Source organism: Carassius carassius, chromosome 9 (assembly GCF_963082965.1).
Source record: "Carassius carassius chromosome 9, fCarCar2.1, whole genome shotgun sequence".
In the NCBI taxonomy this organism is placed as follows: domain Eukaryota; kingdom Metazoa; phylum Chordata; class Actinopteri; order Cypriniformes; family Cyprinidae; genus Carassius; species Carassius carassius.
Genome location: NC_081763.1, coordinates 25,438,972 through 25,452,533, shown reverse-complemented (window position 1 = coordinate 25,452,533; position 13,562 = coordinate 25,438,972).

The following is a 13,562-nucleotide window of genomic DNA, read 5'->3' as shown; positions in this document are numbered from 1 at the left end:
TCAGACAGTGCACTATAGACCCCCTGAGGAACAGTTCCACTCATTCTCTACCATAGGAGAGGAAGAATTGTATAAACTTGTTAAATCATCTAAACCAACAACATGTATGTTAGACCCTATACCATCTAAGCTCCTGAAAGAGGTGCTTCCAGAAGTCATAGATCCTCTTCTGACTATTATTAATTCCTCATTGTCATTAGGACATGTCCCCAAAACCTTCAAACTGGCTGTTATTAAGCCTCTCATCAAAAAACCACAACTTGACCCCAAAGAACTAGTTAATTATAGACCAATCTCGAATCTCCCTTTTCTGTCCAAGATACTAGAAAAGGTGGTATCCACACAATTATATTCCTTCTTAGAGAAAAATGGTATATGTGAGGATTTCCAGTCAGGATTTAGACCGTATCATAGTACTGAGACTGCTCTTCTTAGAGTTACAAATGATCTGCTCTTATCATCTGATCGTGGGTGTATCTCTCTATTAGTTTTATTGGATCTTAGTGCTGCGTTTGACACGATTGACCACAACATTCTTTTGCATAGACTTGAATACTTTGTTGGCATCAGTGGAAGTGCATTAGCATGGTTTAAATCATACTTATATGACCGCCATCAGTTCGTAGCAGTGAATGAAGATGTATCCTATCGATCACAAGTGCAGTATGGAGTACCTCAAGGCTCAGTACTAGGGCCGCTACTCTTCACGCTTTATATGTTACCCTTGGGAGATATCATCAGGAAACATGGTGTTAGCTTTCACTGTTATGCTGATGATACTCAGCTCTATATTTCTTCGCAGCCCGGTGAAACACACCAATTTGAAAAACTAATGTATTGCATAGTCGATATAAAAAACTGGATGACGAGTAATTTCTTACTGCTAAATTCTGAAAAAAAACAGAGGTGTTAATTATAGGACCTAAAAACTCTGCTTGTAATAACCTAGAACACTGTCTAAGACTTGATGGTTGCTCTGTCAATTCTTCGTCATCAGTTAGGAACCTAGGTGTGCTACTTGATCGCAATCTTTCCTTAGAAAGCCACGTTTCTAGCATTTGTAAAACTGCATTTTTCCATCTCAAAAATATATCTAAATTACGGCCTATGCTCTCAATGTCAAATGCAGAAATGTTAATCCATGCATTTATGACCTCAAGGTTAGATTATTGTAATGCTTTATTGGGTGGTTGTTCTGCACGCTTAGTAAACAAACTACAGCTAGTCCAAAATGCAGCAGCAAGAGTTCTTACTAGAACCAGGAAGTATGACCATATTAGCCCGGTCCTGTCAACACTGCACTGGCTCCCTATCAAGCATCTCATAGATTTTAAAATATTGCTTATTACTTATAAAGCCCTGAATGGTTTAGCACCTCAGTATTTGAATGAGCTCCTTTTACATTATAATCCTCTACGTCCGCTACGTTCTCAAAACTCAGGCAATTTGATAATACCTAGAATATCAAAATCAACTGCAGGCGGCAGATCCTTTTCCTATTTGGCGCCCAAACTCTGGAATAACCTAACTAACATTGTTCGGGAGGCAGACACACTCTTGCAGTTTAAATCTAGATTAAAGACCCATTTCTTTAACCTGGCATACACATAACATACTAATATGCTTTTATTATCCAAATCCGTTAAAGGATTTTTAGGCTGCATTAATTAGGTAAACCGGAACCGGAAACACTTCCCATAACAACCTATGTACTTGCTACATCATTAGAAGAATGGCATCTATGCTAATATTTGTCTGTTTCTCTTTTGTTCCGAGGTCACCGTGGCCACCAGATCCTGTCTGTGTCCAGATTAGAGGGTCACTGCAGTCACCCGGATCCAGTACGTATCCAGACCAGATGGTGGATCAGCACCTAGAAAGGACCTCTACATCCCTGAAAGACAGCGGAGACCAGGACAACTAGAGCCCCAGATACAGATCCCCTGTAAAGACCTTGTCTCAGAGGAGCACCAGGACAAGTCCACAGGAAACAGATGATTCTTCTGCACAATCTGACTTTGCTGCATCCTGGAATTGAACTACTGGTTTCGTCTGGTCAGAGGAGAACTGGCCCCCCAACTGAGCCTGGTTTCTCCCAAGGTTTTTTTCTCCATTCTGTCACCGATGGAGTTTCGGTTCCTTGCAGCTGTCGCCTCTGGCTTGCTTAGTTGGGGACACTTCATCTACAGCGATATCGTTGACTTGATTGCAAATAAATGCACAGACACTATTTAACTGAACAGAGATGACATAACTGAATCCAATGATGAACTGCCTTTAACTATCATTTTTGCATTATTGACACTGTTTTCCTAATGAATGTTGTTCAGTTGCTTTGACGCAATGTATTTTGTTTAAAGCGCTATATAAATAAAGGTGACATTGACATTGACATTGACATTACCTGTAAATTATTATAATGTTTTTTTATCAGCTGTTTGGACTCTCGTTTTTGGGTGAACTATTCCTTTGAGAGTGTGCATGTTAATACATTCACTGATTTTTCTGTAGGTTACAGGGTTAATTCAGTGGGTGGCAATAAGTAGATGTCTTTATGAGTGAGTCAATGAATCATTCATTCAGATGATTCTACACACTGATTCAAACCAATGCCACTAATTTATTTACTAATGCCATGACATGAATGATCTTTTATTGTGAATTGATTTTCAGCTTTTTTTTGGACTCAATGGCACTTTTGGCCCAATTGCAAGAGAACCCATTATGTATCATGCTTCCATTTAATAGTTTCTTTGCCATATATACTTTTATCCATGCTATTTAGAAATGAGGGGAATCCATGCCTAATTTTGCTACCTTCCAGTGAGCAATTTATTAAGCCAGAATATAGTATTTGATTGCATGCACAGCCTTTGACACTCTCTCTGAGTTCATGGATGCTTTCTGTCCTGTTTTTATTTTTCTATCTGTGCATGATTATGGTTGCATGCTTTACCTGTGAGGATTTCCAGTCAGGATTTAGACCGTATCATAGTACTGAGACTGCTCTCCTTAGAGTTACAAATGACTTTCTCTTATCATCTGATCATGGTTGTATCTCTCTATTAGTTCTATTGGATCACAACATTCTTTTGCATAGACTTGAACACTTGGTTGGCATTAATGGAAGTGCATTAGAATGGTATAAATCGTACTTATATGACCGCCATCAACTCGTAGCAGTGAATGAAGAGGTATCATATCGATCACAAGTGCAGTATGGAGTACCTCAAAGCTCAGTACTAGGACCGCTACTCTTCACACTTTAAATGTTACCCTTGGGAGATATCATCTGGAAACATGGTATTAGCTTTCACTGTTATGATGATGATTCTCAGCTCTATATTTCTTCGCGGCCTGGTGAGACACACCAATTTGAAAAACTGATGGAATGCATAGTGGTCGATATAAAAAACTGGATGAAAAGTAATTTCTTACTGCTAAATTCTGAAAAAACAGAGGTGTTAATTATACGACCTAAAAACTCTGCATGTAATAACCTAGAATACTATCTATTCTTCTTCAGCAGTTAGGAACCTAGGTGTGCTATTTGATAGCAATCTTTCCTTAGAAAGCCACGTTTCTAGCATTTGTAAAACTGCATTTTTCCATCTCAAAAACATTTCTAAATTACGGCCTATGCTCTCAATGTCAAATGCAGAAATGTTAATCCATGCATTTATGACCTCAAGGTTAGATTATTGTAATGCTTTATTGGGTGGTTGTTCTGCACGCTTAGTAAACAAACTACAGCTAGTCCAAAATGCAGCAGCAAGAGTTCTTACTAGAACCAAGAAGTATGACCATATTAGCCCGTTCCTGTCAACACTGTACTGGCTCCCTATCAAACACTGCATAGATTTAAAAAAATTTCTTATTACTTATAAAGCCCTGAATGGTTTAGCACCTCAGTATTTGAATAAGCTCCTGTTACATTATAATCCTCCATGTCCGCTACTTTCTCAAAACTCAGGCAATTTGATAATACCTAGAACATCAAAATAAACTGCAGGTGGCAGATCCTTTTCCTATTTGGCACCTAAACTCTGGAATAACCTACCTAATATTTTTCGGAAGGCAGACACACTCTTGCAGTTTAAATCTAGATTAAAGACCCATCTCTTTAACCTTGCTTACACATAACATACTAATATGCTTTTAATATCCAAATCCGTTAAACGATTTTTAGGCTGCATTAATTAGGTAAACCGGAACCGGGAACACTTCCCATAACACCCGATGTACTTGCTACATCATTAGAAGAATGGCACTACGCTAATATTAGTCTGTTTCTCTCTTATTTCTGAGGTCACCGTAGCCACCAGATCCAGTCTGTATCGAGATCAGAGGGTCACTGTAGTCACCCGGATCCAGTACGTTTCCAGACCAGATGGTGGATCAGCACCTAGAAGGAACCTCTACATCCCTGAAAGACAGCGGAGACCAGGACACCTAGAGCCCCAGATACAGATCCCCTGTAAAGACCTTGTCTCAGAGGACCACCAGGACAAGACCACAGGAAACAGATGATTGTTCTGCACAATCTGACTTTGCTGCAGCCTAGAATTGAACTACCGGTTTCGTCTGGTCAGAGGAGAACTGGCCCCTCAACTGAGCCTGGTTTCTCTCAAGGTTTTTTTTCTCCATTCTGTCACAGATGGAGTTTCGGTTCCTTGCCGCTGTCGCCTCTGGCTTGCTTAGTTGGGGTCACTTCATCTACAGCGATATCGTTGACTTGATTGCAAATAAATGCACAGACACTATTTAAACTGAACAGAGATGACATCACTGAATTCAATGATGAATGCCTTTAACTATTATTTTGCATTATTGACACACTGTTTTCCTAATGAATGTTGTTCAGTTGCTTTGACGCAATGTATTTTGTTTAAAACGCTATATAAATAAAGGTGACTTGTCGACTTTATAAAAAATTTTTTTTTACATGTCATGCTACTTTTGTTTGTATGTTTTGTCTTGTCACACAATTTGATATCTGATGCAAAATTTGAGGTATTGTGCATTAGCACTTTCTTTTGAATACACAGTATGCTAAATACATTCAGCATGTATTACATGTTGGTTGAGCTCTTTTCTCTCTCATAGGATTTGCTTATATAATTTTTAGATGTGATGATGCAGTAGATGTTGACACGGAATATGTAATGAGTCCATCAGGAGGTGCAGAGCTGGAGCTGGAAGCGACAGTTAACTCACAAACACGCTCCCGTGTCAAATCGGGACAGTGTCGCTCCATGATTAAACAGGCATCGCTGTTTGCTCGGATATGACAGGAAACATGTCATTACTCTGTGGATGTGCAGTGGATTTTTTGAAGAGGATGTGGGATGTGCACCCACCACAACAGAGCAGTCTCATCAGAAAAAAAGTGCCAATTACATGATTAAAGCTGTCTGTACCACCGACCTTTCTGCATTAGTTTTGTTTGCTGTTACACTCAATCAAGAAAGGTCAGCTGCAAACGTGGATCCAATTGAAAAACAACCGTTTTGTTCTGACCTAAGGAAAATGTGTTAGGCATGTCTATGTGCTCGCTCTGACTGAAGTGAGTTTGTGTTGTGACATTTGCTGACCTTGATAGAAAAGCAGTTCAGTACATTTTGCGATTGGGGCACGGCTAGTAGGAGCCATGTTTTTATATTGTCACTATTTAACCTTGTCACGGAAGAATAAAGATGGAAAGTGTTGTAGAGTTGATGCTGCTTATTACTATCCATAATGCTCTACTTAACCTCTGCACACCAGATCCAGACTGATCAATAATGAAAGTGTTTGGCATTATAAATTCATAGTTGAACATCTTGCTGTGGCCTTTGTTTTAATGGTGTAATCTTAAAACTTTACAACTTTTCATTTGACTAATACACTAACATCTTCATGGAAACATATACATACCAAAACTTTTATTTGTATTTTATTTCATTTTATTTTTTATTGGAGGTGATAGTTCGCACAAAAAATTTAATTCTGTCATCATTTCTCCATTCTCATGGAGAACCTGTTTGCTTTCATTCTTTTGTGGAAAAGACAACAGACAGATTTAAGCCACAAGTAACTGAACTGTTAGAAATACACAAATACAGTCTGTTAATTAACTCTGTGCTTTTTGTTGTTTTAATTTAGCTTAAGATAGAAATAATAATAATAATAATAATAATACAAACTCTGCATGTAATTTTTCTCCTGTATTTGGATGTTATATTATATTATATGGATAATATATGGATGAATTCTCTGAGCTGTATAAAGTTAACAAGCAACTGGACTCTGTAGTGTGGGGAAGAATACAGTACATTGATTATATTTTGATTGAATTTAGTTGAGAGATAAATATCTGTTTACCTTCTTTGCTCATGCAATTTACAGTTTAGACAAATATACTACCGCATTGGATTATATTACAATAACAGAATTTTTTTCAATGGTTTATGAAATGATTATTGTTGCAACAACGAGACAAAAATTCTCATATTAGTCTTTCCCTTTTTGTGAAGGCTTTATAATGGATGCACACATGGTGCACACTCCAGCTGTGGTGCAGTGAATGAGCCATCAACACTATTAAGTGATGAGTTCAGTTGGTATGGTGGAGGTGGAGAAAAATGAGAGCACAGAGGAGCTAGAGACACACTGCTGCCTGGAAAATGTGAATAGGGAGACACTCAGTGGTGGAGATCTGATCATCGCTCAAATCTGAGATTCAAGCATTAGTGGCATGGGCAAAGCAGTTGTAATCTTATACAGACACACTACAATTAAAACGATTAAAAACTTTAGATTAAAACATCAGTAAGTAATACTTAAATATAATAATAATAATAATAATAATAATAATAAATTATTTCCTTTCATAATCATTCATTGCCTTTCCTCCAGGTGGCTAGGTGGCAGCAGTCAAAGTTTCGCCATAGCTGCTGTTTTAAGGAAGTTAAACAAAATCAATATGATGTCAGAAAAACAGATAGTAAAACCTGAAATAATGTTATTTACAGATGTAGTCAGTTTAACCCTCAGTAGATAGAGTGCTGTAGAGGTACAGTATGTGACTTTTAAAGCCCTTAATCTGAAGGATTGTGTACTACTGACAGAAAATTGGATGGAGAATGTAAATTGTAGCATTACAAATGCACGCTGGACTGGAACTCATGCACACGTAATGTTATGCATCACAAACACATGAATTATTGACTGTGCCACAGTTTAGAAACAAGTTGGGTAATATAGGAAATGTATCTGAACTTATAGTATTTTTATGATGAATCTGGATCAACAAATGTTTTAGACTGACTTGGGCAACTGACTCTTTGAAAAAGCTTTGCGGATTTGAAGACTGATTGACTAATTGATTAGAACTGTTTAAAGCCAACCATTCAGTCACCTATCTAACATTTTACATGAAAATAAATTGCATCTCACAAATATTTCAAATTTCAGACTTTCAGTCTTTTATGTATCTTGTTACTCTTTCCTTGATATTCAACGAACACTTGATTTTACCTATTAACTCTACATTCAAATGTAATCTCTCTCTCTCTCTCTCTCTCTCTCTCTATATATATATATATATATATGTTTGTTTGATTGTTTATAGGGCAGTGCTATTAATGAATAGTTAATTGTTTTTAATAATTTATTTGTTATAGGGCTGGGATATTATACATATTCACTGCATTGGATTTCTTGGATTATTTGTCTTTATATTAAGTTATGAAGTTAGTGATACACATTATTTATTTAATGCAAGTTTTGTGCAGCATGGTAATTTATTTCTAGTTACAGCAATATTTTTCATCTTTGTTTTTGATTAGTTGGAAGCGTTCCTTACAGTATATTTATTCATTCAGAAACTCCTGTCCATTCGATATTCCTCTTTTTTTTCAGAGCCTCTTCACGTAAAACCACTGAGATGCAATCTTGAAAAATTATGGAACCCCCCCTTTAATTAACCGAACATGCTGAGCTATGAAAGCAGGGGCACTTGTATCCTGTAAAACACAAGGTGAGGAATGGGTGTTTAATGTGGAAGCATGTCCTCTTGGCCAGTGCTGGGGAGGAGATAGAGACAAGCTCTTCTGCTTGTGATGAATGGAGCGTTAAAAAGCAGAGCTGAAAAATGTGCTGTGGCGTTGTCTACTTTTCAGAAGAGGAGATACTGAGAGGCAGAGGAATGGAGGGAGGAGGAAAGAGGCAGACATGGAGAGGGGGAGAAAGGGATGAGAGGGTGTTGTTGATGATGCCGTTAGGAGCCTCAAACTTCATAAATTACACTGAAGCAGCACCTCTCACACAACAGGGTGATGAACAGGCACTGCCTCTGCTCTCTACTGGGGAAACTAAATTTGTCTTTTTTTTACAGCACATACTTTTTTTCTCATTGTCTTTCTCTGTGTATATTAATTTATTTAATTACTTATTCATGTATTTATTCAAAATATGCATGTCTCCTGTGCATCAGTTTCCATGTGTCACATTCTAGTCAAATTTGGGTGAACAAAATTATTGGGTCTCTCTGGTTTGTAAATGTTTGTGGAACACGTTGAACTGCATACAGTTATGCATTCATTTGTTTGTTTGTTTGTTTACTGTACATGAGAATCTATGTATGTATATTACACAGCTAGAATTGATCTGAAAGCCTTCTTTTTAAACATTAATTGTTATGTCCCTGTATGTAACAGTAGATTTAAAGTATTTTTGGCCAATGGAAGTTCAGCTAAAAAAACTTTATTTACACAAATTAATTTAATCATTAATGTAAATATCTTAGAAGTAGATGAATAAAAACTTAAATAAGGCCTATTATACAATATATGTACAGTTCTGAGATTTAAAATATGCTGTTCAAAAAGTGATTTAAAGTTGTAAACTTTAACAAGGAACCCAGAAAAAAATCCCTAAAAAAATGTAAGATGATTAAATATTCTGCCCTATTTATAAGTCTTTACTCAAGCATGTTATCTATGTGATCATTAGAATTTTCATCAGCCATTACTCCAGTCTTCAGTGTCACATGATCCTTCAAAAATCAATGTAATATTCTCATTTAGTGATCAAGAAACATTTCTAATTATTATCAGTTTTGAAAACTGTTGTGCTGCTTAATATTTTTGTGGAAATAATACTTTTATTCAGCAAGTACATATTAAATATTTCAAAAGAGACACACGGTCCAGTCCAGGTGGCAAGTATTTTCTCACCAAGATTCCACAATCCACATCCTATATTTTTCACACTGGCAGCGGGTAGCATGGATAGAGTCTAGCGGTGCTGGTGCTCTGTCAGAAGCGAGCTCCTGGGGAATGGATAACCATGTACATTAAGTGCTCTGCCAGTCTGTAGACTCTCAGCTGCACAGCGGTGCTTTTGTTTGATGGGACGTGTCAAGGAGACCACACATGCTCTTTGAAACTTGTGATGGAAAATTGAATTTCTTCACCATTTGTGGCATGCTCTTGCTTTAAATGGATGCCTATTGACCCCCTCAACATGGTGGCCCCTGGTGACTGGTCCTTGGTCCGGGTCGATATTATCAATCAACGTGCCATACAACCATTCCCCAGGAATTAACAGTACAGTTCATGTACAGCTCCGTACAGAGCGCCTTCTGCTCGCCGTGCAAATCATCCATTTAATAGTCATTGCATCACATTGGACTGTAATTGGATTTCTGCATGGTTACAGTCTCAGTTGACAGAGAGAGTCCATAAAGATGTTAGATGGTGTGACATCTGAAGGGTGGCCCTCTGCAACGCTGTTCACCCACTGTGTCTCTTAATCAATATGAGGAGTCAACATGAGTGATGGGGAAAATTCATGCTTCTTATGTTACTGATCTTTGCTTTTTGGTTGGACTTTTTCCACTGATGTTAAAAATAAATAACTTTTTTTTCACATGATTATCTCAATAAAAACCTCAAACACACAGGTCAGCCCTTTTTTGGATAGAAATCATCAGTCAAAATTGAAGAATAATATTTAACTTTTTTAATATATAATTTAATGTTATTTATTCCTGTGATGCAACACTGAATTTTCAGCATTAACATCAGTCATGATGACTTTCAATAAAAACCTCAAACACACAGGTCAGCCCTTTTTTGGATAGAAATCATCAGTCAAAATTGAAGAATAATATTTAACTTTTTTAATATATAATTTAATGTTATTTATTCCTGTGATGCAACACTGAATTTTCAGCATTAACATCAGTCATGTTGACTTTAAATTGACCAGTTACACCAGTATTTCCAGAGTGGTACACATAATTAAGCAGTTCGTCGGTGGGCACACACACACACCGTCAGTGAAAGCTGGCATGATATTTCTTCCTACCTGTGCCAGTATTCAGATGCTTGACAGCTGTGGAAATTAAGCTGGAATATATTCCTATATTGGCTTCGTAGTAATCATGGCATGATGCACTGGCAAAGTGCAGGCCAGAAACATGGAGTCTGAAATGATGTCTCTGTCTCCTATATAGTAAACAAGCCAGCATGCATTCATTAAAGTGCTCTCAGCTAGGCTTAAAATCTGTATTGAACAGCTGGGAACAAATAGGAACCATTTCTCTCTATGAACTGACTGTATTTGTTCCAGTTTAGGATTGATTCTTCATCATGGTTACCATCAGAAGTTGCGAGGGAAGACAATAAATTGCATTTTCTCAGTAAAATTTATTTGGAGTAAAAAAGTACTTATCTCTTTATGGCAGATTGAAACTGTAGACGTTAGAACCAACCACCTACCATGTGGCTAGTAGACTGGAAATATGTCATGTTTGTATGTTCGTGAGTGTGTTTTGTGGGAGAATATAATGTATGCTACTATTCTTTTACATATAACATTGTTATAGGATTAGTCAGTGCCGTCCATCAGTACTCTTTATTGAGCAATACCAATGTTATTTTACTATCACTGAAATATTATAGTTTTTCTTAATTTGTTTTTTTTTTATTTTCATATTAATATTAATACATTTGTTTTATTAATTATTCATTTTGTGATTCATCTTATTATAGAATTTTTAGAAATCAAGGTTAATACAATGTGACACAAAGTACAAACCACATACTCCTCTGAGGTGAATGTATGTGTTATGTTCATTGAAAAATTATGTTGCAGCATTTACAGCTGTCAGCTTTCATTCTGACTGTCATCTGACAACTCGTCTAGATAATTATACTAAGCGAAGACCGAACACAGATAGTTTTTTGGGATTTCTAGGCATTGTATATTTCATGTCACATTTGTATTGCTCTTGATTTCTGAAAAACAGTCTGGTCAGGTTTTTAGGTAAAAATAAAATCTTTTTTTGTTGTTGTTGTTTTACAAAACCTATCATATGCCCTCAGAACACTTGGAATATAAGGAACTTGTCAAATGGAACCATTTTGTGATACTTTTTTGTTCTTTCTCTTGTTGCTGGTCACTATTCACTGCCATTATATGGATGAGCATGAGACCAATATTGATTTATTTATTGTAAATTTCTCATTTTCTGGTCTGAAAAAAAAAAAAATGGTATTTGAGTTTTTTTAGGGCCCAAACTTGGGGTTGGCTCTTAGTTGAAGTTGAAGTTATCAGCAACAAACTAAGAACCCTACAGAACACCTTAGCAACTGTATACGTAGCAAGGCTATGGCAGCCTTCCACAGCACAATACTGTTGTTGTGGTGGGTTTTACATGGGTATGAGCTCACATTTTCTTCAGACATTCTAGTTTGATTTTATTGGCCTCATCATGTCCCACACCCATCCCATCATGCCTGTCTGACACAGCACGTTATTGGTCTTCCAGATTGTGATGGCTGGCACATAACACTTAATTGAATATTATCTGAGAAGCGAGAGAGTTGTTGGCCAAGACAACTGTGGCAGACTCAGGTCAGGGTCGAATAACTGTTTCCTTTTGTTTGTATAATTCAAAGTTTTAGACAGTAAGCAATTTACATTTAATTAGACAAGCAGAAGATCAGTTTAGTCAATTAAGCTACTATGAGAGAAGAAACATAAGAGCTTTGATGCTGACTGCATCTGAAAATAGACATAATCTAATACACGGCCAATTAAATTGGCCCACACGTAGTCAGGCCTAGGTTAGTCAGGGGGCTCTTTGGCTCCTGGGTGTTTGGATGTCAGGTTTCAAGGTCATGAGAGTTCCATCAAAGCCTTATAAAAAAATAAACAGAATGTTACTGACAGTGTCATACATACAAGACTGAGTGATTTTATTTAGAACCAGAGCCATAGCAATAAATATTAATAACTAGATGTGGCTTTAGCATCTGTTCCTTATTACTCTGATAATTTTTTTTGATATCGCTATCCGTCTGTCTGTCTATCTGTCTATCTATCTATCTGTCTGCCTGCATGCCTGCTGCCAGCCCGCTGATCTGAAATTTACACGGGTCTTGCCTTAAGCCCTGTTCACACCAAGAACGATAATTATAAAGATAACGATATTAGCGTCTATACCAGCGAACGATATCGTCTGTTTATTCTAAGCACACACTTATCTACCGCTTTAAATTCTCGAGCATTTACAGCAGGGTGGATTCTGATTGGCAGTCAATTTTTCATCGTTCAGCAGCTGAAAAAAAAAAGTTTTGAAAGTGATACCAATGATATTGTTTCTCTTTGTCTTTATCGTTATAGTTGTGGTGTGGACTCTTTTGGAACAATTTTTAGAACTATATATTTATTGTTATATTTATAGGTATCGTCCTTGGTGTGAAAGCCTTCTTTATGCAGACATTTTCCTCTTTAGTTTTTTATCCGCCATCTCTATCTTTCTGTCACTCAGCTCGGCTAATGTCTGTCCTGTGCATTGAACGCTCTCTCCTCCACATAATGAGCAGCAGTTTTGGGGAGTAGCTAGCTACAAGTAGCGACACTACTAGCATAACAACATTATTCAGTAGCTATACAGTAGCAATGCTACTTTTTAAAACAGTGTTGCATTTCCTGTAACTACTTTTTCCAGCAAGTAGCAATGTGGCGCAACCAAATGCTACATTCCGTTTTGCATTCTGATGAGTCACGAGTCTAAAACGCATGACGCAGCGCATTGGTCTTCCTACTAGATCACAAACTAAATTTGTTCAGTACCGCCATCTGTTGTGATACTTTACAGTCTTTCCACCGGTGCCGACAAGAGATCTTCTGATGATATTGCAAGGGATGTACAGTTGTCGATATTTCACATGATTAAAATGCGGTCTACATCGATGACTTAAAGCTGGATGACTTAATGACTTAAAGGAGGTGAATAATATATATAGCCTTTTAAACTGATTAATTTGTCTTCTTTATTGCACTCTAGATCAGATGTCTATTTTACAATGATGAATGTACATAATATAATCTGTCCCCCCACAGTTTTGTAATGAACACTAATCGACTTAGTATTAGTATACTTAGAACTTCATTATAATTCTTCATTATAATGAAGATACTAGGCTACTTTTTCAGAAGGGTAGCTTGAATGTAGCTTAACTTTTTAAGTTTACGAGTAGCTTGTAGCTGGTCAAACTACAGTTTCA